At 44.8% G+C, this 23,838-nt stretch overlaps 1 pseudogene; it reads right to left on the bottom strand.

Moving 5' to 3' along the window:
* Positions 1-1,093: 1,093 nt before the first annotated feature.
* Positions 1,094-23,814, bottom strand: LOC122911664 (annotated as a pseudogene).
* Between the last annotated feature and the right edge of the window lie 24 nt (positions 23,815-23,838).

Genomic DNA, 23,838 nt, shown 5'->3' with positions numbered 1-23,838 from the left:
CTTGGCTCTTTCCACAGTTTAGCTATTGTGGATATTGCTGCTATGAACACCTTATAAACATGTAAATTTATAGTGTAAGGTATTGATTGACACATACTGCAAGGTGATTACCACCATGTCTTTAACTAATACCTGCTGCATTTTTCTCCTCCTCACATGGGAGAGACCACTGTAATCATGACTTCCTAACTCTGCATTTAGTGAATTCCCACAGGAGGCTTCAAGTTGGCCACAGAGTGAGTATTTTCACCAAAGAAATCAATAAAGGCCTTAAATCAGGACTTTTTCAAGAATGGCATTTTCTTTTTTTTAGTTTATTTTTTATTTTCAGCATAACAATATTCATTATTATTTTTTTTTCAATTTATTTATTTTCAGAAAAATTCATTATTTTTGCACCACACCCAGTGCTCCATGCAATCCGTGCCCTCTATAATACCCACCATCTGGTACCCGGACCTCCCACCCCCGCCCCTTCAAAATCCTCAGATTGTTCTTAAAGCCAGTTGACCCACAGCTTGTGGTTCTCACTACACACACCGGATGCTCATCCCAAGTGATGATAACACTGGAGAAATTGTATAATTTACCATGTGATGAAGAGGGAATGTCTTGTGGGTCCAGATTCTTCTTTTCCAGAAAGATTTTCAATGTATTTTTTCCAAACTGGACTTGCTGTGTATCCATCTGTTCAGTATTTAAAACAGAATCTCTGTTCTGAGCTGAAGAGTACACACACCAGGGAATTGAGGAAAAAACATTCCACGAAACTGGACCAGAGAAAAAGGGTGGAGCCAGAGCTACTGGGGGGATTAGCCTCAAGTCATAGGGTTGAGGAAAGAAGGAGGCTAGTTCAGAAAGTGTCAAGGAAAAGTCACACCGAAAAGTGATGGGGAGAGAAATTACCACAATTTAATTGCCGAAGAGGCACCATAGCACCGACCCAGACATTTTCCTGCACCCAAACCATGTTAACACCCAGAATATTCTCAGTAGAATGTTTCCCCAACTTATGTGCAGATATTCTTCCAGAAACTCTTGGTATCATTCATTCCATTTTCAAAGTTCTACTTCATTGTCCGTCTTCTCGCTCTCACGTGTATGTCCTGGCTGCATCGTGGGGTCTTCCCTGACAGTGCCGAGCTTGAAAGAGCAGCACCCCGAGAACCTACAGGATCAAGGCAGAGATCCCCAACCGGATAAGATTCTCCATGGTGTAATCTTGGCTGTTTGACCCTAGAGACCGTGGGCAAAAGAGATTGTGGTGGTCAGAATGTGTTGACGTGACCCTGGCAACCTACATGTCCACCTTCCTGCATTTATTGACAGGATGTGTCCCTGTGAGCCCCTCACATAACTTAGAATTCCTCCTTATTCATCCATTCTGGAGCCTGACTTGTTTTGTGGTTCTCTGAGGGCACCAGCTACACCTGAGAGGCAAAAACAGAGCCTGTGGTTGGGGAGACTTAGATACTTAAGTAATCTCTTTCCTCCTCTCCAGGGAGTCCCTGAAACTTGCTAATACCATCTCAATCCCTTAAGTGAGCGTCTCTAGCGTCTCACCCTCCATCTAATTAGGAAGCAATAATAAACATGGGAAGCTTCATTTTTATCCTGAGGACCAGGAACATGGAGAGTGAAAAGCAGGGTCCACCTTTTCATTCCTGTACATCCGCCAACTCCTTCTGGTCCGAGTTGAGATTATATATTTCTACATCAATTTCCATCTTTATCTACATATGTGTTCTTTTTTGAAAATAACATGTGATCTGACGAACACTGGCTGTTATACACAGCTAATGAATCATTGAACATTACACCAAACACTAATAATGTACCTATATGTTGGCTAATTGAACTTAATAAAAATAAATGGTGGATTATATAGCACACATCAGGCATTTTCCTATGAGCAAGGATTCCCATAATTCACATCACTGCTAACCATTCACTCAATGTGTTGTCTAGATATGAAGGCGGATGAGAAACAGACTAAAAAAACCCAAAAAACAACAACCTCTCCGATAAAAGATAAAAGAAAAAAGTCAGATGGGCACATGGACGAACATACAGAGATCTGCCTCCAAGTATCTAGAAATACCAGGTACCTCTAGGATGGGGGAGGGAATGCTAGACATGAATTCTTATGGAAGATGTTTTGGAAGATGACCTGATCCGCTGACACATTGGTGCTCATGGAGATTGGGCAGAAATCCAGCCTTTCTCTCTTTCCTTTCACATCAGGCCAAGAGTTACTGATGGAGAAAGGGCACGTTCAGATACAGAAGTCCCAAGAAAGAGGAATTCCAGAACATCTCCCAGAGAACTCACTGGTACCAAATTTCCAATCTGGTTTAGTCTTTTCAAACCCAGGGTCGGATTCAACATTTGGTAACTGGAAGAACAAAGTCTCAGATATGAATGGAGTTTTGTCAGTGTCTCAGTCAGGAGTGGCCGGTCCATCTCAGCTCAAGCTGCGACTACCAGGGACTCCCCAGCCTCCCGACCTAAAGATGAGAGTCACCCTTTACTGTGCTCTACCTATGGTGCTATGGTGGACCTGGTTCCACAGGTGCCGTGATAGTCTGACTTTCTACATAGCAGCACCACGGACAGAGACAGCCAGCTCTTCTCTGCACCTGACCTGGGCTTCCTCAGGCTTTTCCTCTCCCACTAACACACAGTGTGCCCCCACGATCTCAATGTTGCTGGAGACACGAGGCAACTCTCTTCAAATCCCCCCAACCCCCATCTCCAGGTCCAGTGGGAACAACCCCTTTGTGAATATATGAAGTGTGGAGGATCAGCTTAGTTCAGCCCAGGACTGGAGAGGCTGTGTATGCTCTAGGCTAAGAGGACTCTGTTCCCAGCAGACACGAAGATTGTCTCTGGGGTGCAGGAGTGTAGAGTCCAAATGCTGCTTGGAGGAAGGGGGTGCTGTGGGGCTGTGCTGGGTCTTCTGTCCCACTCAGCCCTACTGCTCCTTGTCACCGCTTGTCTTTCATATTCTTTTGTCTCCTCCCTGCAGTCACCTAGTCCTCTGTACCTCTGGTCAGGGTAAGACATGGAGAGGGCATGGCCCTGTCCGTCTTTTCATCCACCACAGAGAGGGGTAACCCAGTGGCTGAACTCCTTGTTGTCCCCTCCATCCCCTCCCAGCTCAGAGCTCTTCAGGGACAGGACTGTGACTCAAGCGTTAGAGCCCTCAATGGACATGGGGTGTGGGCTCCTAACCTGAGACCAGGAGCTCCAGGGGGTCACTGGGCTGTGACAACAGGTAGGGGGAGTTGCTGTTTGAGCTGTAGCACTGGTAGGTCCCCTCAAGGTCTGAGGTCACGGGACTCAGGGTGAAGTTGACCTGATAAGGTATTGCTCTGTCCTGAAGATGAAGGACCTGAGTAGGAGAGAGGGACCCCTCCTTGGAAAGGTGGAAGGTGTCAAACCAGATCTCAGAGAGACACTGCAGGGTCACGTTCTTTACTGAAGTCCCTGGCCGGGCCGAGAGGGATGGTTTCTCATAAATTCCTAGGGGAGGGAAGGTAGTGATATATAAAGAGCCATCTCCCTAAATTCCCTTGATCCTGAGCTGGGGGGCCACCATCCTTTCTCCAGGGACTCTGTGCGGGACTCCTCTCAGCACCTCCCATCTCTCTGAGTGGTGTCCTTTATCTCCATGCCCCTCACTGTCCCTTCTCAGTCCCTGACTCTAGACCACATCCCCACCTCAGCCTGTGCTCCTGGCCCTCTGCCTGGGCCCCATCACCCAGGAGCAACCATGGTCCAGGCCCTGAGAAGACAGTTAGGACATGGGTCAGGGGGCTCCTCACCTGTGATCAGGATGCCCAGAGGGGCACTGGGGGCCAACCAGGTGGAGGAGTTCTTGTGCCCACAGTAGCATCGATACCGGCCCCCGTGGGTGTGGCTCACAGGGCCCAAGAGGAAGTTGGGGCTGGGTTGCCCTTCTAGACGCTGGGGGGCTCTGAGTTTCTCGTCCTTGGTCAGAGAGAATCTGTCAAACCCTATCTCTGAGTGACACTGAAGGGTCAGATTGTCTCCAGACAGCACCAGGGAGCCTGGCATGGCTGAGAGGGAGGGCGCCTTGTAGACACCTGGACAGCAGGGGACAGTGGTACTGGACGCACTCCCTGCATGGCCCAGGGAGTGGGCCCAGAAGTGGAATTTGTTGGTGACACAGTGTTTCTGGGCTCAAGTTTTTAAAGATCTGAAATCTCTCAATTTCATGGGCCTGTGTTCTCCTGGCTCTCCCACGACTGAGAGTACACCCTTACTATTTCATCCCATCTGGAGTCCTGGACCCTCAGTCTTGTGAGTTCACAGAAACTGGGCCAAGAGAAATAGAAGTAATCATTCCACATAAAATTCAAGGAAACCTGGGTGCACTTTAGGGCTATCAGAGTGGCATTAATGGGTTCTGGGTTGACTTGTACTGTTTTGTGACATCAGTTCTGCACATTCCTAGCCATTGGGCTCCTCACGGTGGGACCCTGAAGTTGCCTATGAAGGGAGGAGTTACACCAGAGATAATGGCCAAGGCCACGAGCCAGCATTTGGCACATGGATTTCTCGGAGGCAGCACAGACAGGCCACCTGGTGGAAGTGAAGGATGCTTGGAGGGTGTGGGGGCATCTCCTGGATTTATCTCTTTCAGGCTGCATCTTTTGATGCCAATTTGTGATTCATTCAAACAGCCTCCATTATTTGGACTGAAAGATGGAGACCCCTTCATGTACCTCAAGGTGTATGGTGATTCATGTACCTCAAGGTGTATGGTGATTGCAAGGGAGGAAAATGGGATAATGTGTTCACTGAAATTGGAACCAGAGCATGGCAGTGTATAGGAATGTAGACTGAAGTCTGCCATGCGGGTGTTAGCTGGTTGGGGGAAGATGAGAGCCAGTGAAGACAACTCACAAGTGGTTGGAAAGGGGAGTACATAATTCAAGTGGTTGGAAAGGGGAGTCCATAATTCAAAGGCAGAAGAGGGCATGCATTGTCCCTGCACTGGGAACCATGATTCCTCTTCCTCCTCATAATGACCTGCAGACAGTTCACAAGGCATACACCCCACATGCTCTTTCAGAACATTCTGGGCACACAAGATGTACTTCCCAGGCTCTGCTATTCTGATTATGGCATTGTACTCTCTTGTGTTTGCCTCCTGGCCGCATCTTGGGCTCTTCTCTCACTGTACCAAGCCTGAAAGAGGAGAATCCCGAGGATCACTAGGATCACAGCAGCCATACCCATGCAGATGAGAGCCTCCACTGTGTAATCTGGGGGTGTGGGAGGCTAGGAATTAAGGTAGGGAGGTCACAGAGGTCAGAGCAGATGAAAATCACCCAGGATCCTGGATGTCCACCCAGGGTACCTGCTTCCCCTTGACAGCACTTAACCATCCATGCCATCCCCATACCATCCACTACTCCCCAGTGTTGGTGTCTGCCTTGTTTTGTGACGGGCTGATGGTATCAGTCACTTCTGAGAACCATAAAAGTATGGGGGGAAATGAGGTGCTGATGGGACTCATACTTGTCCTCTGGGCTCTGTGGTCTTCTACCTGCCCCACTTCTTGTGATAAATCTAATGCAGAGTCCCTAATGGACACTTTCTCTGCTGTTGAAGGATTGCCTCTGTTCTCATTGGATTCTGTCTGTCTCCTCATGTTTTATGAATTGAGGTTTTGCTTCTGAATCCCATTGGAGTAGAGTCTTCCTGTGTCCCCTAGCTCAGAAATTCAGTATGTTAAATCCTCTCTCAATGTAGAAATACTTGAGCTATTCAATTTCTGTGTTCATTCGGAGCACGTAAGCTACCTCTTGTGGATAGGAGAACTTGATCTTTTCACCATTTCAGGACCCAGTGTTCGTGGATGAGAGGTTGCCCATGAATATATTGAAGGTGTATATTCATATTTATGTAATATGAATTAATATATATGAATATAGATATGAATACATTGAGAGAGAGAGAGAATTCAGTGCATACTATATAAGTGTGTTAGTTATTTGAACTATCCTAAGTAGGATATCACCATCACCAACACCATCATCATCACCATCACCATCATCTCTATCATCATCATCATCATTACCACCATCATCATCACCACCACTATCACCACCACCACCACCACCACCATCATCACCACCATCACTACTACCATCCTCATCACCATGATGGTCCTCATAACCACCCCCATCCTCATCATCACTACCATCATCATCATCATCACTGTCCTCCTCCTCATCTCTCTCTGTCTCTATCTGTCAGTCACAAAGAACTCCAGAAACTGACAAAAGGTTTCAAGGAAGAACACCAGTCATTTGATTTTTATCTTCAAAGACATCCCCTCTCAGCTCAAACCCTTAAGGAACAGAGAAAATCAGTGTTGTTATAAAACTGGTGAACACAAAATGAGATATTCCTGAAAACCTATTTTAATCTGTTTTCACATAAAGAAACAAAAAGAAAAAGTATAATCTCCCCACGAAAATTTCAAATAAGCTTAAGAATAGACATCATTTGGTCAGTTAATATCCTAATGTTTAATACCAAGAAGTCTTTTAAATGTATCTCACTAGGGCTATAAAATTTGAAGAATAAGTCAGGAAATGTACAAGCCCTGGAAATGTTCTATTCCTAATTTGTATTAAGAAAAGCATAATTTGATACAAGGAAGCAAAGGACTAGGGAAGCCTGAATGCTCTAGCAGGTACCTCTGAGTTGGATTCCCACCATAGGATGACTTTCAGAAAAATATCCTAAGCCAACAAGGGATAATAATCCTAGCATATTCGGTGGTGAAAATAATGGTGATTGATATTATGAAGTGAATGGAAAAACATGAATGAGCACTGGATCACCATCTCACATGGAATGTATTTGTAAAGAGACAGACAGAATTATGTCATACCCAGAGGGGATAATAATCAGGCATTTGAATTCAAGGTTTACAAAGAGAGCCAAAGTCAATAACACAGAAGTAGATTAAAAAAAAAAAAAGTGGTTGAAGATGGCGGGGAAGTAGGAGGAGGCGCCATTTCAACCTGTACCCTAAAGTAAGCTGATTACCCACCAAAGTACTCCAATCACCCATGAAATCAGCCTGAGAGAATTATACACGTCTGGATTTCTATGGGGGCAGAAGATGCCACTGGGCAGGTAAAGCAGAATGGAATGTCAGACTGATATCAGAAGATAAAGAAAAGAGGGACGGAGCCACCAGAGGCAACCCACTGGAAAGTAATACCCCAATAAGAGAGTGCCCTGTGTCTGGGGACCAGCATTAACTTGGAGTCTGGTTGAAAGCACTCAGAAATGTCTGTTCATATCTTCTGCCCATTTTTTGATGTGTTTGCCTGTTTCGTGTGTGTTGAGTTTGAGGAGTTCATTATAGATCCTGGATGTCTATCAGACACATGAAAAAATGTTCATCATTATTAGCCCTCAGGGAGATTCAAATTAAAACCACATTGAGATATCACCTTACACCAGTTAGAATGGCCAAAATTAACAAAACAGGAAACAACATGTGTTGGAGAGGATGTGGAGAAAGGGGAACCCTCTTACACTATTGGTGGGAATGCAAGTTGGTGCAGCCTCTTTGGAGAACAGTGTGGAGATTCCTCAAGAAATTAAAAATAGAGCTTCCCTATGACCCTGCAATTGCACTCCTGGGTATTTACCCCAAAGACACAGATGTCGTGAAAAGAAGGGCCATCTGTACCCCAATGTTTATAGCAGCAATGGCCACGGTTGCCAAACTATGGAAAGAACCAAGATGCCCTTCAACGGATGAATGGATAAGGAAGATGTGGTCCATATACACTATGGAGTATTATGCCTCCATCAGAAAGGATGAATACCCAACTTTTGTCGCAACATGGACTGGACTGGAAGAGATTATGCTGAGTGAAATAAGTCAAGCAGAGAGAGTCAATTATCATATGGTTTCACTTATTTGTGAGCATAACAAATAGCATGGAGGACAAGGGGCGTTAGAGAGGAGAAGGGAATTTGGGTAAATTGGAAGGGGAGGTGAACCATGAGAGACTATGGACTCTGAAAAACAATCTGAGGGGTTTGAAGTGGCGGGGGGGTGGGAGGTTGGGGTACCAGGTGGTGGGTATTATAGAGGGCACGGCTTGCATGGAGCACTGGGTGTGGTGAAAAAAAATAATGAATAATGTTTTTCTGAAAATAAATAAATTTAAAAAAAAAAGAAAGCACTCAGAAAGAGAAAAGGATCATGGTGGGGGGAGAGGGAATTGTGGGAATCGGGGCAGTTAGGGAGAGGGGCTTAAGTCCCCAGACCCAGGACAGCCACCCCTGGCGCTGAGCCAGAGAGAGTGCAGTGGAGAAACCAGGTCTTGGTCCCTGAGCCGCCAATGCACCTGAGAGCGCATGGAGTCCAGCTCCCGTGAGGGGCTGGGATCCTCGCCAGCTGGCAGAAGCACAGACTTTTTGCAGTCCCCACATATGCGCCATGCCATGCTATCAGAGCCTGAGTCGCGCCCCACACCCTCCCGTGAGAGAGGTGCGCGCAGGCCCAGCCCCACACTCTTGGACAGGAAAGACCAGGCACTCCCAGCCCGAGCCAGCAGGAAAATCTCAGTGTGCAATTGCTGCTTGGAACCTCTCTGGTGGTCTGGAGCAGCCCAGACAGCTGCTGCTGTTGTGGTTTTGGTACAAGCAGGAGTTCCTGCATCCCCTGGGACTGAGACTCGGAACGTGCTCTGCCAGCAGCCGAAGGGGAAGTTAAATGCTTTGTAGCACCTAGAGAGGAATAGACTGAGGCTTCTCTCTGAGAGGGAGGTCGGGGAGCAGTTTGCTTTCCTCTAAACCTCCAAAAACCATTAAAAACTGTCAAGCGAGAGAAACACACACACACACACACACACACACCCAAAACCTGAACAAACAAACATAAAACCTCCGAGAATGAAAGCCTGAAAAACCGGTTTCCTCAGAGCCCACCCCCTTGAGGGGAACGGAAGGACTTAACTCAGGGAACATTGCCTGAAATCCCATGTGGCAGGCCTCGCCCCCAAAAAACCAACCAGGAAAAAAAAAAAAAGAAAGAAAAAAAGACGACAAGAAAACAACCACCACTACTTCATAGATACAAGTTTTATTTTTAATTTGCTCTCACTATTCTGGTTCATTTTTTTTATATAGATAATTTTTCTTAACCAATTTACCATCACAGTGAGATGTTCAGTACGTCAAATTCCATAATAACCTTTTAACCTGAACTTTTTGATACATATACCCCTGTTTTTCTTTTGCTTTTCTATTTTTTAAGTTTTTAAAAATTTTAGTTTAGTTTATTCTTTTTTAATTTTTATTTTTTAATATTCATATAGAGTTAAACTACAAGGTAATCCCCTTTTCCCATCAATGCTACCCCATAGATAAACCAATTTTTAATCCCCCTTTATCTTAGGAAATTTGAGTCCTTTAACAAAGATATCAGGATACATCCAGGAAGAATCAAAATAACCTTCCTCGCCCACACTGAGAATTTATAACCACTCTCCCATCTTTTACTTCTGCCAGTGTTTCTGTGTATTTGTGTTTGTCCTGGTAGTATATAAATCTTATACTTGGGCTTCTTTCTGACGAGGTTCTTTTTTTTTTTGCATATATATATATATATATTATATTATATATTTTCTTTCTCTTGTCATCTACTTTGATCAGTCTTTTTGTTTGTCTGTTTTTGTTTATATACATTATAAATCTTACCTTGGGGCCCATTTGGGCTGAGCCTTCTCTTTTATCTCCCCCCCTTTTTTCTTTTTCTTTTCTTTTTTCTCTCTTTCTTTTTTCTTTCATTTGAGTGGGGACTCCTGACTGCTCAGAAGCGTTCCAGGGTGCACCTTGACTGCACCATGGTCGATAAATCCAGCTACATCTGTTCAGCCATCTCTCACCATAATGACTAGGAGGGGGAATGCCCAACAGAGGATGGGCCTTCTGCAACAGAGCTAATGGCTATCGACATAGACAATATGTCAGAAAGGGAGTTCAGGCTAACAATTATTCAGGCAATAGCTAGGTTGGAGAAAGCCATGGATGACCAAACGGAATTGATTAGGGCAGAACTGAAAGCCACCAGGGATGATATTCACAATGCTCTCAATGAGTTCTAATCTAATCTAAATTCTCTAAAATTTAGGGTAACTGAGACAGAAGATAGAATTAGTGATCTGGAGGACAAACAGATAGAGAGAAAGGATCAGGAGGAAGCCTGGAACAAACAGCTTGGAAGCCACGAAAACAGAATCAGGGAAATAAATGATGCCATGAAACATTCCAACGTCAGAATTATTGGAATCCCTGAAGGGGAGGAGAAAGAAAGAAGTCTAGAAGATATAGTGGAACAAGTTCTCCATGAAAATTTTCCCAATATCGCTAATGGAATCAACCTTCATGTACTAGAGGCAGAACGGTCTCCCCTTAAGATTATAGATTCTCGAAATTCCTCAAGACACCTGATAGCAAGAATGAAGAATTATAATTGTAGGCAGGCCCTCTTGAAGGCAGCTAGGACAAAGAAGCTCCTTACCTACAGAGGAAAGCCCATCAGAATAACAGACCTGTCCACAGAAACCTGGCAAGCCAGAAAGTGCTGGCAAGATATATTCAGGGCACTAAATGAGAAGAACATGCAGCCAAGAATACTTTATCCAGCAAGACTGACATTCAAAATGGATGGAGAGATAAAGAGTTTCCAAGACTGGCAAGGCTTAAAAGAGTATGTGACCACCAAGCCGACACTGCAGGAAATATTAAGGGGGGTTCTATAAAAGAGGAAAAATCCTAAGAATATCATTGAACAGAAATATAAAGACAATGTACAGAAAGAAAGACTTCAAAGGTAACACAATGTCAATAAAAATGTATCTATCAAGAATCACTCTCAATGTGAATGGCCAGAATGTGCCCATAAAATGACACAGGGTTGCAGATTGGATAAAACAACAGGACCCATCCATATGTTGTCTACAAGAGACCCATTTTGAACCTAAGGATACACCCAGACTGAAAGTGAAGGGATGGAGAAGTATCTTTCATGCCACTGGGTCTCAAAAGAAGGCTGGGCTAGCGATTCTCATATCAGATAAATTATATTTTAATTTTTTTTTAAGATTTTATTTATTTATTTGACAGAGAGAGATCACAAGTAGGCAGAGAGGCAGAGAGAGAGGAGGAAGCAGGCTCCCTGCTGAGCAGAGAGCCTGATGTGGGACTCGATCCCAGGACCCTGAGATCATGACCCGAGCCGAAGGCAGTGGCTTAACCCACTGAGCCACCCAGGCGCCCATCAGATAAATTATATTTTAAACTAAAGACTGTAGTCAGAGATACAGAAGGACACTACATCATTCTTAAAGGGACTATCCACCAAGATGATCTAACAATTGTAAATATCTATGCCCCCAATATGGGAACAGCCAATTACATAAGAAAACTATTAATCAAGATAAAGAGTCATATTGATATGAATACATTAATAGTAGGGGATCTTAACACACCTTTCTCAGTAATAGTCAGATCATCAAAGCAGAAAATCAATAAAGAAACAAGAGCATTGAATGACACATTGGACCAGATGGACCTCATAGATATATACCGAACATTCCACCCTAAAACAACAGAATACTCATTCTTCTCAAGTGCACATGGAACCTTCTCCAGAATAGACCATATACTGGGTCACAAACCAGGACTCAACCAATACCAAAAGACTGAGATTATTCCCTGCATATTCTCAGATCACAATGCTTTGAAATTTGAACTCAATCACAAGGAAAAGTTCTGAAGGAACTCAAACACCTGGAAGCAAAAGACCACCTTGCTTAAGAATGCCTGGATCAACCAGGAGATCAAAGAAGAACTGAAACAATTCATGGAAACCAATGAGAATGAAGACACTTTGGTCCAAAACCTATGGGATACAGCAAAGGCGGTCCTAAGGGGGAAATACATAGCCATTCAAGCCTCCCTCAAAAAAATTGAAAAATCCAGAATACACCAGCTGTCTCTACACCTTAAAGAACTGGAGAATCAAAAACAAATCAAACCAACTCCACACATAAGAAGGGAAATCATCAAGATTAGAGCAGAGATCAATGAGGTAGAAACCAGAGATACAGTAGAATGAATCAATGAAACCAGAAGGTGGTTTTTTGAAAGAGCCAATAAGATCAATAAACCATTGGCCACACTAATCCAAAAGAAAAGAGAGAAAGCTCAAATTAATAACATTATGAATGAAAAGGGAGAGATCACAACTAACACCAGGGAAATAGAAAGAATCATCAGAAGTTATTATCAACAGTTATATGCCAATAAGCTAAGCAACCTAGATGAAATGGATGCATTCCTGGAAAACTATATACTCCCAAAATTGAACCAGGAAGAAATGACAACCGGAATAGACTGATATCTAGTAATGAGATTGAAGCAGTGATCAAAAACCTACCCCAAAGATACAGATGTAGTGAAAAGAAGGGCCATCTGTACCCTAATGTTTATAGTAGCAATGGCCACAGTGGCCAAACTGTGGAAAGAACCAAGATGCCCTTCAATGGACGAATGGATAAGGAAGATGTGGTTCATATACACTATGGAGTACACTATGGAGTATTATGCCTCCATCAGAAAGGATGAATACCCAACCTTTTTAGCAACATGGACGGGACTGGAAGAGATTATGCTGAGTGAAATAAGTTAAGCAGAGAGAGTCAATTATCGTATGGTTTCACTTATTTGTGGAGCATAACAAATAGCATGGAGGACAAGGGGAGTTAGAAGGGAGTTGAGGGAAATTGGAAAGGGGAGTTAGAGAGGAGAAGGGAGTAGGGGGAAATTGGAAGGGGAGGTGGACCATGAGAGGCCATGAGAGACTATGGACTCTGAAAAACAATCTGAGGGGTTTGAAGGGGTGGGGGGTGGGAGGTTGGCGTATCAGGTGGTGGGTATTATAGAAGGCATGGATTGCATGGAGCACTGTGTGTGGTGCAAAAATAATGAATACTGTTATGCTGAAAATAAAAAAAAATGAGTAAAGTCTCTAAACAAACAAACAAACAAAACCTCCCAAAAAACAAGAGCCCAGGACCTGACGGATTCCCTGGGGAATTCTACCAAATTTTCAAAGAAGAAATAACACCTATTCTCCTCAAGCTGTTTCAAAAAAATTGAAGCAGAAGGGAAACTTCCAGACTCTTTCTGTGAAGCCAGCATTACCCTGATCCCCAAACCAGGCAAAGACCCTGCAAAAAGGAGAATTTCAGACCAATATCACTGATGAATATGGATGCTAAGATTCTCAACAAGATCCTAGCAAACAGGATCCAACAGCACATTAAAAAGATTATCCACCATGACCAGGTGGGATTCATCCCTGGGTTACAAGGATGGTTCAACATGCGCAAATCCATCAATGTGATAGAACAAATTAATATGAGAAGAGAGAAGAACCACATGGTCCTCTCAATTGATGCAGAAAAAGCATTTGACAAAATCCAGCATCTGTTCCTGATTAAAACGCTTCAAAATATAGGGATAGAGGGAATATTCCTGAACTTCATAAAATCTATTTATGAAAGACCCACAGCAAATATCATCCTCAATGGGAAAAAGCTCACAGCCTTCCCGTTAAGATCAGGAACATGACAAGGATGCCCACTCACCACTCTTGTTCAACATAGTATTAGAAGTCCTAGCAACAGCAATCAGACAACAAAGAGAAATAAAAGGTATCTAGATTGGCAATGAAGAAGTCAAACTTTCTCTCTTCGCAGGCGATATGATTCTTTATATGGAAAACCCAAAAGACTCCACCCCCAAACTACTAGAACTCATACAGCTCAGTAACGTGGCAGGATACAAAGTCAATGTGCAGAAATCAGTGGCTTTCTTATACACTATCAATGAAAATACAGAAAGGGAAATTAGAGAATCAATTCCACTTACTATACCACCAAGAACCATAAGATACCTGGGAATAAACCTAATCAAAGAGGTAAAGGATATGTACTCGAGGAACTACAGAAATTGAAAGCTTACATGAACGAAATTGAAGAAGACACGAAAAGATGGACCACATGTTCTTTATCCATGCTTCTGTTGAAGGGCATCTTGGCTCTTTCCACAGTTTGGCTATTGTGGATATTGCTGCTATGAACATTGCGGGTGCATATAGTCCTTCTTTTCACTGCATCTGTCTCTTTGGAGTCAATACCCAGTAGTGCCATTGCTGTGTTATAAGGTTGCTTTATTTTTAATTTTTTTGAGGAACCTCTACACTGTTTCCAAAAGTGGCTGTATGAATTTGCCTTCCCACCAATGGCTTAGGAGGGTTCCCCTTTCTCCACAACTTCTCCAATATTTGTTGTTTTTTACCTTGTCAATTTTGGCCTTTCTTTTTATTTATTTATTTTTTATTTATTTTCAGCATAGCAGTATTCATTATTTTTGCACCACACCCAGTGCTCCATGCAATCCGTGCCCTCTATAATACTCACCACCTGGTACTCCAACCTCCCACCTCCCGCCACGTCAGAACCCTCAGTTTGTTTTTTAGAGTCCATAGTCTCTCATAGTTCACCTCCCCTTCCAATTTCCCCCAACTCCCTTCTCCTCTCTATCTCCCCATGTCCTCCATGCTATTTGTTATGCTCCACAAATAAGTGAAACCGTATGATAATTGACTCTCTCTGCTTGACTTATTTCACTCAGCATAATCTCTTCCAGTCCAGTCCATGTTGCGACAAAAGTTGGGTATTCGTCCTTTCTGATGGAGGCATAATACTCCATAGTGTATATGGACCACATCTTCCTTATCCATTCGTCTGTTGAAGGGCATCTTGGTTCTTTCCACAGTTCGGCGAACATGGCCATTGCTGCTATAAACATTGGGGTACAGATGGCCCTTCTTTTCACGACATCTGTATCTTTGGGGTAAATACCCAGGAGTGCAATTGCAGGGTCATAGGGAAGCTCTATTTTTAATTTCTTGAGGAATCTCCACACTGTTCTCCAAAGAGGCTGCACCAACTTGCATTCCCACCAATAGTGTAAGAGGGTTCCCCTTTCTCCACATCCACTCCAACACATGTTGTCTCCCGTCTTGCTAATTTTGGCCATTCTAACTGGTGTAAGGTGATATCTCAATGTGGTTTTAATTTGAATCTCCCTGAGGGCTAGTGATGATGAACATTTTTTCATGTGTCTGATAGCCATTTCTATGTTTTCATGGGAGAAGTGTCTGTTCAAATCTTCTGCCCCTTTTTTGATATGATTATCTGTTTTGTGTGTGTTGAGTTTGAGGAGTTCTTTATAGATCCTGGATATCAACCTTTTGTCTGTACTGTCATTTGCAAATATCTTCTCCCATTCCGTGGGTTGCCTCTTTGTTTTCTTGACTGTTTCCTTTGCTGTGCAGAAGCTTTTTATCTTAATGAAGTTCTAAAGTTCTTTTTTACTTTTGTTTCCCTTGCTTTTGGAGACCTGTCTTGAAAGTTGTTGTGGTCAATGTCAAAGAGCTTACTGTCTATATTCTCCTCCCGGATTTTGATGGATTCCTGTCTCACATTGAGGTCATTCATCCATTTTGAGTTTATCTTTGTGTATGGTATACGAAAATAGTCGTTTCACTCTTTTGCATGTGGCTGTCCAATTTTCCCAGCACCATTTATTGAAGAGACCATCTTTTTTCCACTGGATATTTTTTTCTGCTTTGTCAAAGATTAGTTGACTGTAGAGCTGAGCTATGGTTTTCAAAAAGAATGAAAACAGGCTATTTCCAGAGCTGCAAATTCTTAGCTATTTTCTGCCTTTTCATCAATGAAAGGAACACTGCATGGTGACATCCAATTAGAAAAGCAAATAATCCTTAATGAAGAAAGCATGTTAGATAGTGCGAAGAAGCAGCAAAAAAAAATTGCTTTGTAAGGTTATATTTCCATCTACTTACACGTATGCATATATATTTAAGAAAGCTGATTTAAACTATTAGCTGAATGCAAATATTTGAAACTTATGGGTGACAGAAATAGAGCTTTTGGGGAAAAAAGTAAGAAGCAAGAGCTCAGCTAATGTTTAATCGTGCTCTTTCCTTACTAAAGTGGAGGGTGGACTTAAAAATTATTTGAAACAGTTGTGTCTGGGTGGCTCAGTCACTTAAGCGACCAACTCAAGATTTCGGCTCAGGTCATGATCTCAGTGTATTGGGATCCAGCCCTGTTATGGGCTCCATATTCAGTGCAGAGTTGGCTTTGAGATTCTCTCTCTCCTTCTCTCTCTGTACCATACCCCTGAACTCCCTCTCTCTCAAAAATTTTTCAAAGTTATAAATGACAATTCCTAGAAAGACAATGCAGGTACCACTTAAATTTAGAAACACAATGCATAACTTTCAAAATCATTAGTGTAATTGTAGAAAATAAATAAATCTTATTTTCAGGTATCGATTTTTTAATTTGATTTTTAAAAATTGAAGTCTAAATTAACACAGTGTTGTATTAGTGCCAGGTGTACAATAGAATGGCTCAATGGTTCTACCCAGCACTCAGCCTTCATCAGAGTAGATGAAATCTTCATCCTTTTCATGCATGTGCCCTCTGGCAACCACCAGTCTCCCTATATATTTAAGAGCCTGGGAATTTTGTTTTGTTTCTCTCTTGTTTATCTTTGTTTGTTTGGAAAAAACATTAATCTTCATCAAGCAAGAAGTCTGAAAAGTCAGGGGCACCTGGGTGCCTCAGTCGTTAAGTATCTGCCTTTGGCTTAGGTCATGATCCCAAGGTCCAGGTCTTGAGCCCCCAGAGAGCCTGCTTCTTCCCTCTCTGACTCCCTCTGCTTGTGTTCCCTCTCTCGCTGTGTCTCCCTCTGTCAAATAAATAAATAAAATCTTAAAAAAAAAAAGAAGTCTGGAAAGTCAGGAGGAAGGTAAGGGAATGTAGGGCATCTTCACACGTGGGGAGAGAAGGACATCCTGTACACCGCTGGTGAGAATTTAAACCAGTGGCGCCATGATGGAAAAACAGTATGGTGTTTCATCAAAAAATTAACACTAGAACTGCTGGAAGTTCCATCAGTGTCACTTTGAGTATGTATGAAAAGAAAGGAAACGGGATCTTGAAGAGGTGTCCACACTCTTATCTTCAGTGCAGCTTTATTCACAATAGCCAAGATATGGAAACAACCATATCCATTAATGGCCAACAGTGGATGAATGGATAAAGAATATGTCGTATATATACATATGAGTATTATTCAGTCACGAGAAAGAAGGAAGTCCTGCTGTTTGCAACAAGGATGGAACTTGAGGGCATTATACTGAATGAAATAAATCAGACATAGAAAGACAAATACAGGATGATTTAATTATGTGTGGAATCTACAGAAGTCATCCTCGTAGAAGCAGACACAAGGAATGGCAGAATGGTGATGAGCAGGGGCAGGGTGCGTGAGGGAAGCGGGGAAATGGTGGCCAAAGACTACCAATTTTTAGTTATAAGATGACTAAGTTCTGGAGATGTCATGCACAGCATTTTGATGATAGTTAATACTACTGTAGTAAGTCTGAGAAAGTTGCTTATAGAACAGATCTTCAGTGTTCTCACCACAAAAAAAAAAAAAGGTAATTATGTGATGTGAGGAGGTGTTAATTAAAGACATGGCGGCAATCACCTTGCAGTATCTGTCAATCAGCACCTTACCCTTAAATTTACATGTTTATAAGGTGTGTTTTCACTCCACAGCAGCTCCCTTCCATTTCTGCCAGACCTGGGTCTTCAAGCTTAAGTGAGTGTGTAGTCGGCAGCAAACGGTTGGGTGTTGCTTCTTTTTTATCCATTCAGGTACCCTTATGTGTTTTGATAATTCATTTATACTGAAAGTGGATATTGTTATGTGAAGACTCACCATTGCCATCTGATTTGTTGTTTTCTAGCTTCTTTGTTTCTTTCTGACTCTCGTGAGGGGGTAACAGGGCCAGAGAGAAGAGAGTCACAAGATGTCATATATGAGGAATTTGATGTAGAAATTCTATAGGAAAGGGGAACCACTCCTTCCTCATGTGCTTCCTCCAATTGCCCCTCATTGGGGACCAAGATGAGGCCTGATGAGGTTGAATCCTACCTCTGAAGTGGCCTCCACATCTTTTCGGATGACTTTCAGCCCAGGTCAGATTCACAGGGAAGGACGAGGTCTGAAAGTCACATAAACCGATTTTAAATCCTTAATTGAATACCCTCTGGTCCTTAAGTATTTGTTGAGAGACCCACCCTCTCACTTGGGACATGGCTCATTCCTTGGTCAGACTCAGGTGAGGGTCAATGGGTAGATGGGGAAGATGTTTTGAGTGGACCTCAATGCCAACATGTGAAGTATTGGCTACGTTCGACTTTGGTTGATATTCAAGATCTAGAGAAAATCAAGGCTCGCTCCATCCCACTCGAGGTGGAAGTGACCAGAACCTCAAAGACAGAAGGACACACATATGCACATCGGTGGGTATTCTCAGCAGGTGAGCTGCATTTGGCTCCTCCTCACGTGGGAGAGACCACTGTAATCATGACTTCCTAACTCTGCATTCAGTGTATTCCCACAGGCGGCTTCAAGGTGGCCACAGAGCGAGTATTTTCACCAAAGAAATCAATAAAGGCCTTAAATCAGAACTTTTGCAAAAATGGCATTTTCTTAAAGCCAGTTGACCCACAGCTTGTGGTTCTCACTTCACACACCAAGTGATGATCATTCAAGTGATGATACCACTGGAGAAACAGTATCGTTTATCATGTGATTAAGAGGGAATGTCTTGTGGGTCTAGATTCTTCTTTTACAGAATGATTTTCAATGTATTTTTTCAAACTGGACTTGCTGTGCATCCATCCATTCAGTATATAAAACAGAATCTGTGTTCTGAGCTGAAGAGTACACACACCAGGGAATCGAGGAAAAAGCATTCCACGAAACTGGACCAGAGAAAAAGGGTGGAGCCAGAGCTACTGGGGGGGGGGTTAACCTTAAGTCATAGGGTTGAGGAAAGAAGGAAGCTAGTCCAGAAAGTGTCAAGGAAAAGCCACACTGGAAAGTGATGGGGAGAGAAATCACCACAATTTAATTGCCAAAGAGGCACCATAGCCCCGACCCAGACATTTCCCTGCACCCGAACCATGTTAACACCCAGAATATTCTCAGTAGAATGTTTCCCCAACTTATGTGCAGATATTCTTCCAGAAACTCTTAGTATCATCCATTCCGTTTTCAAAGTTCTACTTCACTGTCCATCTTCTCGCTCTCACGTGTATGTCCCAGCTGCATATTGGGGTCTACTCTGACGGTGCCGAGCTTGAAAGAGCAGCACCCCAAGAACCATCAGGATCAAGGCAGAGATCCCCAACCGGATGAGATTCTCCACTGTGTAATCTTGGCTGTTTGACCCTAGAGACCGTGGACAAAAGAGATTGTGGTGGTCAGAATGTGTTGACATGACCCTGGCATCCTACCCGTCTACCTTCCTGCATTTATTGACAGGATGTGTCCCGGTGAGCCCACCACATAACTCAGAATTCCTCCTTATTCATCCATTCTGGAGGCTTGTTTTGTGGTTCTCTGAGGGCACCAGCTACACCTGAGAGGCAAAAAACAGCCTGTGGTTGGGGAGACCTAGAAATACTTAAGTAATCTCATTTCTCTTCTCCAGGGAGTGCCTGAAACTTGTTAATACCATCTCAGTCCCTTAAGTGAGCATCTCTAGCATCTCACCTTGCATTTAATTAGGAGGCAATAATAAATATGGGAACCTTCATTTTTATCCTGAGGACCAGGAATATGGAGGAGTGAAAAGCAGGATCCACCTTTTCATTCCCGTACAGCTGCCAACTCCTTCTGGTCCCTGAGTTGGGATTATATATTTCTACATCACTTTCCATCTTTATCTATACATGTGTCCTTTTTTGAAAATAACACGTGATCTGACAAACACTGGCTGTAATCCACAAAAAATAAATCATTGAACATTACACCAAACACTAATAATGTTCTTATATGTTGGCTAACTGATCTTAATAAAAATAAACGTTGGATCTTATAGCACACATCAGGCATTTTTCTATGAGCAAGGATTTCCATAATTCACATCACTGCTAATCATTCACTCAATGTGTTGTCTAGATATGAAGGTGGATGAGAAAAAGAAAAAGAAAAACAAAAACAATCTACCTAATCAAAGATAAACGAAGATGGACACTGAGATGGGCACATGGACGAACATGCAGAGATCTGTCTTGGAATATCAAGGAATACCAGGTAACTCTAGGACTGGGGAGGGAATGCTAGACTTGGATTCTTATGGAAGATATTTTGGAGTTTGGCCTGATCTGGCTGACATCTTGGGAAGTCTATTTCTCCTTCCTTTCACTATCATGCCAAGAGTTACTGATGGAGAAAGGGCATGTTTAGAGTACAGAAGTCCCAAGAAAGAGGAATTCCTGAAACATCTTCCAGAGAACTCACTGGTACCAATTTTCCAATCTGGTTTAGCCTTTTGAAATCGAGGATAGGTTCAACCTTTGGTAACTGGGAGAACCATCTCAGATATGAATGGAATTTTGTCAGTGCCTCAGTCAAGAGTGGCTGATCCAACTCAGCTCGAGATATGAATTCCAGGGTCTCCCCAGGCTCCTGACCTGAAGATGAGAGTCACCCTTTACTATGCTCTACCTACGATGGGCCTCGTTCCACAGGTGCCATGATAGTCTGACTTTCTACACATCAGCACCAAAGACAGAGACAGCCAGCTCTTCCCTGCACCTGACTTGGGCTACTTAAACTTTTCCACTCCCACTACCACCCAGTGCGCCCCCAATATTTCTGGAGACACAGGGCTACTCTCTTCAAATTCCCCCAACCCCATCTCCAGGTCCGGCGGGAACAACCCCTCTATAGATATTTGAAGTGCGGAGGATCAACTTAGTTCAGCCTAGGACTGGAGAGGCTGTGAATCCTCTAGGCTAAGAGGACTCTGTTCCTAGCAGACATGAAGATTGTCTGTGGGGTGAGGGTGTGTAGACGCCAAATCCTGCTTGGAAGAAGGGGGTGCTGTGGGGCTGTGCTGGGTCTTCTGTCCCACTCAGCCCTACTGCCCATAGTCACAGCTTGTTTTATACTCTTTTGTCTCCTCCCTGCACTCACCTAGTCCTGTCTCTGTCCTTCTGGTCAGGGTAAGACATTGAGAGGGCATGGCCCTGTCCGTCTTTTCATTCCCCACAGAGTGGGATAACCCAGTGGCTGAGCTCCTTGTTGTTCACTCCTTCCCCTCCCAGCCCAGAGCTCTCCAGAGACAGGACTGTGACTCAAGCATCAGAGCCCTCAGTGGACATGGGTGTGGGCTCCTCACCTGAGACTAGGAGCTCCAGGGGGTCACTGGGCTGTGACAACAGGTAGGGGTTGTTGCTGTGTGAGCTGTAGCACCGGTAGGTGCCCTCAAAGTCTGAGGTCACGGGACTCAGTGTAAAGTTGACCTGATGAGGTATTGTTGTGTCCTGCAGACGAAGGACCTGGGGAGGAGTGAGGGACCCCTCCTTGGACAGGTGGAAGGTATCAAACCACAAATCCGAGCAACACTGCAGGGTCACATTCTCTCCCCAGGACACTGAGGCCCCTGGCTGGGTCGAGAGGGATGGTTTCTCATATATTCCTGGGGTAGAGGAAGGTCATGAAATGTAAAGAGCCACCCCCACACACATGCCTTTGACCCTAGGCTGGGGGACCACCATCCTCTCTCTAGGGACTCTGTGTGGGACCCCCTCTCAGTACCTCCCATCTCCTTGAGTGGGTCCTTTATATCCATGGCCGTCACTGTCCCTTTCTCAGTCCCTGTCTCTAGACTATATACTCACCTCAGCCTGTGCTCCTGGCCCTCTCCCTGGACCCTATCACCCAGGGGCATCTGTGGTCCCAGACCCTGAGCAGACAGTTAGGACTTGGGTCGGGGGGGCTCCTCACCAGTGATCAGGACGCACAGAGGGGCACTGGGTGCCAACCAGGTGGATAAGAGCTTGTGCTCACAGTAGCATCGATTCCGGCCCCCATGAATGTGGCTAAGAGGGTCTAGAGGGAAGTTGGGGCTGGGTTTTCCCTTCTAGACACTGGGGAGCTCTGAGCTCCTCATCCTTGGTCAGAGAGAATCTGTCAAAGCTGGTCTCTGAGCGACACTGGAGGGTCAGGCTCTCTCTAGACAGGGAGTCCGGCTGGGCCAAGAGGGAGGGTTCCTTGTAGACACCGGGACAGCAGGGGACTGTGGTACTGGGGACGCACTCCCCATATTGGCCCGGGGCCTGCAGTGAGGCTCTCAAGGCCCCCCCCACCCACGTTCTCTCACTGGTGGTTCTGGCCCCGGAATGACAGTGTCACTCACACCCCCATCAACCTCAGGGTTCCACTGGGCATATGGCTTAGGTCAGTCATCTGGGCCCAGGAGGTAGGTGGGGTGAGGCAGGGGCCCCCTCACCTGTGACCTGAAGGTGCAGAGGGTCACTGGGCTGTGACCACAAATACGGGTACGACTCAGGAGAAATGTAGCATCTGTAGGTCCCTGCATGGGAGGTGTTCATGGGGCCCAGTTGGAGGAGCGCCTGCCCCCTCTCACGATGGAACGTCCACTCCAGGTGTTGGAGCGCATCAGCCCCTTGCTCCTTCAGCAGATGGAATGACCCCCGTGGCCACAATGAGCTACAGGAGAGTGACACATTCCCTCCCAAGGCCACCACAGGGCCTGGGTTTGCTGAGAGGGAGGGTGCATCATACTGTCCTGAGGGAGAAGGAGGGAGCTGGTTACAGGTGCCATCACCCCACGGATCTCATGCATCCCACGTACTGTGGGCTGTGAACAAGGGGTCCCCCTGAAGCCACAGACCATTCCCTTCTGCCTGGAGAAGGGGCTCAGGGGGAGGGAGCCAGCTCCTGCCCTTACCTGTCACCACCAGGGTTAGGTCGTCACTCAGCTGTGACCAGCTCTCCCCGCTCTGATATGCACACCGGTATCGCCCTACATTGTGTGAGCTCATGGATGTAATGGAGAAACTGGCCTTGTTGCTGGAATCCCATGAGGTCTCCAGGGTCTCCAAGGACTCAGAGACTTTCTCTTTATATAGATAGTAGCCGTCAGCCTGCAGAGACACCTGGCACCAGATTGTCACACGGCTCCCCTTGGTGACTATGTGGCTGGGATCAGCCCAGATGGAGGGTTTGGGGAGAGTCCCTGGAAAGGAATCAGATGGGGGTTGCAAGGGGGCCCTTCTCCTCTCAGTTTCCCACCTGTCACCCCAAGACCCTTCCCACATGAGTCACTATTAGCTCTGACCCTCTATGACCCCAGCTGCTTAGGGGGTGGTTGGTGGAGACAGGAGATCTGGGGGAACACTCACCCATCTGTGCCTCATCCCACAGGCCCCAGCATAGCCCTGGAAGAGAGTTCCTGTGAGTGCCTTCCACACCCACATGTAGCTGCTCCAGTTCTGGTCTGGGCCCCTGGGTGTTGGGGTCACATCTGGGGCTGAGCATGCACCTCCCCCAGATGTTCTGCCCCTACTGATCCTCTCCAGTCCTGAGGTCTCCCAGGGACCAATACCTGGGGGCAGGAAGGGGGGCAACCCCTTCCCTCTTCTTTTCTAGAAAGCTCACCGAGGCAGAGAAGAGCAGTGAGGGTCGGGGTCCTGGTGCTGCCTCCCATGGTCCCCAGTGATGCAGACAGCTTATAATGTCCTCAGTGTGTGCTGGACGGACAGATGCATGGGG

This window comes from Neovison vison, chromosome 7 (assembly GCF_020171115.1).
Source record: "Neovison vison isolate M4711 chromosome 7, ASM_NN_V1, whole genome shotgun sequence".
Lineage (NCBI taxonomy): Eukaryota > Metazoa > Chordata > Mammalia > Carnivora > Mustelidae > Neogale > Neogale vison.
Note: the sequence above shows the minus strand (reverse complement) of the source record. Positions and strands in the feature narration are given on the sequence as shown.